Source organism: Haematobia irritans, chromosome 3 (assembly GCF_050003625.1).
Source record: "Haematobia irritans isolate KBUSLIRL chromosome 3, ASM5000362v1, whole genome shotgun sequence".
NCBI classification, from domain to species: Eukaryota; Metazoa; Arthropoda; class Insecta; order Diptera; family Muscidae; genus Haematobia; species Haematobia irritans.
In genome coordinates, this window is record NC_134399.1 from 52,028,028 (window position 1) to 52,032,594 (window position 4,567).

General features: G+C 31.4%; 1 long non-coding RNA gene across 1 annotated transcript; it reads left to right on the plus strand.

Moving 5' to 3' along the window:
- The first annotated feature begins 1,953 nt into the window (after positions 1-1,953).
- Positions 1,954-2,792, plus strand: LOC142231529 (uncharacterized). Its single transcript, XR_012720817.1, has 2 exons — positions 1,954-2,455; positions 2,519-2,792. It is a non-coding gene; the product is annotated as an uncharacterized LOC142231529 (long non-coding RNA).
- The last annotated feature ends 1,775 nt before the right edge of the window (positions 2,793-4,567 follow it).

A 4,567-nucleotide genomic window follows, 5' to 3' on the forward strand; every position in this document is an offset into this window, starting at 1 on the left:
CAAACAATTGTTCACACCAAAATAAATTTATGTGCTGTTTTAAAATTACTGTTTAGAACCTTAACCTTAGGATTCGATGGAAAAATATTTATATATACTCGACTTTAAGAGTTTTTGAATTTCTTCGAAAATTTTAAACTTGTATACAAAAACCTTTATTTGTTACACAATTTTTATTGTTGCAATAAAAAAATAATATTTGATTTGAACTCAGTCCATTTCGTTTATATCAAGCACTTTTCTTTTCTGACTTTAAGTCTTTTATAAAAAAATAGTATGTAATGCTGAACAACTTTTCGGGAACTTCCGAACGTATCTGGAATATATGTTAAAAAATATATTTAAAAAAATGGTGTTGGTCGAAGCAGGGATCGAACCCAGGTCCCCTGTCACGCAAGTCGGACGACCAACCACTGCTCCACGCTGCCAACAAATGTATGTTTAACAATGTTATGTTGTTAAATAATGTTATGTTTGCATCGGCTCGTGGGCGCCGCAAGCTATGCTATATAAATATAACTTATAACGATAATTATCTCTTGATGACCATAACAGCTACGTAGGCCAGTGGTTAGTGTGCTGGCTTACAAACTGTGTGGTCCGCTGTTCCCCGTCCGGCAAAAGGTAAAATTAAAAAAAATTATAAAATATAATAATTTCTTCTAAAATGTTTGTATTACAGAAAAAGGTGCTAAAAACTCGTGGAAGTGAGAAAAATGTGAGGGAATATACAATTAGGCAGAAAAAAAATTTGAGCACAATCTTCTTTGGGAGAAAATTCTCCTAAGCATATAATATTTTTGGGTTCAAAATGTTTCCAAACATATTATATGTTCACATAAGAACATATAGTTTTTTGGAAGACAACATTATTGAATTTGGATGGAAAAATACAAAATGTTTGGAACTTAGACTACCCAAACATATTATATTGTTTAGACCAATATGCTTTAAAACATATTATATATTGGAAGAAATCAAACATATAAATGTTTGGGCAATACCCAAAAATTTATATGCTTGAAGCAAAATATGTTTGGGAGTATATGTTACAGAAGCGATTTTTTTGAGGGTGTAGCAACCTAAAAAATGATATCATTTCAGCGGGTCAGAAAAGAATTCAAAGAAGGAATCAGGGCAATCGCAGCACTCTCGTTTGTTGGCAGTGCTGAAAAAGTCCGTAATTTTCCTCTATGCGTGGCGCTATTTTCACAACAGAATTCGAAGCCTTTTCGCACTTTTGCCTGTTTTTAAGAAAATATGCAAAATGCAAAAAAGTTACAAGAAAAGAAAACGCCATAAAAGTAAAAGCTAAAATTCTAATTCATTTTTGAATAAATTAGATAATAATATCAAAAGTAAGCGAAATCTATCATGCACTGCAGTACTAATAAAAAATAGTGATCTTATTAATCATATCAAAAATAAATATTAAATATTTTAAACATTGTTTTTAAGCAATTTTACATACACTGAAAAAAATATTGTCGTGAGGTCAAAGATTTCATGTCTTTAAAATACGTATGCAAATTTTGCTTAGCATAGAAGACGAATTTCTCTAATATAAGGTTTTTTTCCTTGTCCAAAAGTCGATAAGCTTTTCAATGAAGTTGTATTGTCCTTATAACTAAGTGATTTAACTTAAAAATGGGTATCATAACATGAAAGAAAAAATGTTTGGGCTAAGGTCAACTTGACTTTAATAATTCAGAAAAATTCTTTAAATTTAATGAAATTGTCTTTAAATTTGTTGTCATTTTGCGTCTTTACTACAAAGCAAAAAATCGTTCAAATATAGGACATGTTTTTCAACACTTTATTTTAAAGACGTATTTTACTTGAAACATAACATAATTTCTACTGGAAGTCGAGTCTTAATTTGGAAAATAAAGTTATCGTTAACTCGTTTTTAAAGGACTTTGATAGCATACACCCAGAGAAATGATTGGTTGGAATTCGATTAGGACAACAGTTTGATAGTGGAGACCCACAATTTTTAATTGTGTGGAATAATTGTTACTTATTTCTCTTGTTTGATAGTTTATATAATCAATATAACGGTGGTGTGACCAAAAGTTGGTACACACGACCAAACATTGGTCGTTATTTATACATTGAAGTAACTAACTATTTCAATTTATTCCACCCTGTTGTGATAACTGATTTGTTTTACCAATGTGTCACTAAACCCAACTGAAAGTCCGCCTAGCCAATAAGTTGGTTGTGTTAACAAATTTTATAGTTATAAAGGAATTTGTTGCTATGGACTACATAAGTATGACAACAAATAAGTTGTTGTTTGATTTCATTAATTATAAACTCTAAATTCTCAAAATTTCAATACAATTCAAATTTTTCATGTCGAGTACCCAATATTAGAGAAAATTCTGGCCATAAAGACTTGCTGTGAATTAGGTATATATTCTTTTTAATTCGGTAGCTGCATTCTTAAGTGGTGAGTAACATAATCATCAAATAACATTAATACCACTCACTCACTTACGTTCTTCCCTACTAGAGATATTTTAACAAATGTGACGATTTCCGAGGATGTGAATGGTAAATATATAGATTGGCTACCTCGCCATCGAACTTAAAATCGATCAGAACTGAAGAAAGATTCTGGTGCAAAGACATAAGAACATTTCAAGGTCCATGCGTGAGTCACGATCGAGTAATTGTGAGTGGAGCATCAGCAGCATCTGCATCATTTCCATTCAGTTTTTAATCTCTGTTGGGGTTTTGGGTACATTGGGGTACTGCCACTCAAATCGAATGACATATATAACCATGTAAGGCGTGTACTATTAGACAAACTTTGCCAACAGAACACGATCAAAGGTACTTTTTTAACGTTAACGCATTTTTTTTTTTATATTATGTCTGCTTTTCTTCCAGAAATTTAAAAAAATATGTTTTGACCTCCTTGGACCTGAAAATTGTGTAGATTTCGCAACTCTTGCTATTTCATGAAGTTTCTTTGGCAGTTCATAAAAGGTTCTAAAGATGACGATGTTTTATTAGGTCAATAGTCAATAAAAATATTAATATGTATTAAAATTAAATACAGACTAAAATTAATTCACCAAATGGTTTCTTTAATTTCTCAAGTATTGGTTGTCCGAAAATAATAAATAGTTGTTTCAACAAACGAATAAAATCTTATTGGTTGGGATTACCAATTAGACTTATAATGTGCCCAAATTTTAGTTATCCAACCAATTTGATATACTGTTGTGCAAGACAACAGTTGGTTGCTTTGACAAATTTTGTCAGTTATATTCTGGTAGTAGATGGGACCGAATAATTTGGTTGGCAAAAGAATTGGTTGGCACAACAAATTTGTTTTCTGTGCACACAGAAAACAAATTTGTTGTGACAACCAATTTTTTTGCCAACCAATTTATTTGGTTCCATCTACTACCGGAATCTAACCAATAGAATTTGTTGCCTCAACCAATTGACAGTAAAATTGGCAGTCACAACCAATATAATTGTATTTGTTTTTTTTATGACAGCCAACTATTGTTTGAAGTAACTGCCTTTTGAATTATCAGGGCAATCAATAAAATTGCTATCGGTACCCCATTTGAACCACGAACAGCATGCAAAATTATGCAAAAAATCATTATTTATTTTTAGTACTTTATTGTTCAATAATATAAAGGCATAAATAATACATATTTAGATATAAAATTTTTTGTAATACTAATCCGATTTTATTGTTTCCTTCAAATCGCAATGTATCTTTCGAGTTATCTTCCGAATCTATTTTGTGCGCCGGGGTGTATGGGGAAATAATCGTAACGTTCTTTTCCTCCTGTAGCTACCGCCAAGATTTTGTTGTTGAGTGAGTTGCTACGTAGACCCAATGGTTTTTGATGGGTAACGTTCAGATGTCCCGAAACGGCTACCATTGCGTATACATTTAGACAAATCCATTATTTAAGATTGAAGGACTGTTTTGATGTGCATGAGATACAAGAAACATTTGAAAATACCTCTCAGGCTGACGAAACAGAGATCCACTGGTACGCATCAGAGATCAAGGAGCAGTCGAAACAATGAACTTACTTCTTTTTATTTCGTTTTGGCGATGGATCGATTAGAAGTATTCAGATTTTATTCGTATATACTATACATATTTAAGGTGAAATGTAAATTTTCAAAATATTATCGATTTATTGACATTTAATATTCTACTTACCTTTTTAACAATTTTACTCACATTGAAATATTGAAGTTGATATATCCAAATATTGGTTGCAGCAACAATCAGTTTTTAAATCTGTTGAAACAACTAATTATCTGCCGTACAGACTTTTTGTCAGTTTTGCTGACACTTTGGGAAAATAAATCAATCAACACAACAGAGCGGTACACAATGAAATTTGTTTTTAATGAATTGAGTTACAACGACCAATATTTGGTCGTTAGTAATAGCATTTGATTGCATTGATATTTTATTGGTTATATCAACGACCAAACGAAAGAAATAACAAACATATGATCCACACAACTAAAAATAATGTATCTGAACTATCTTTCTGTTATCCTGCTCGAATTC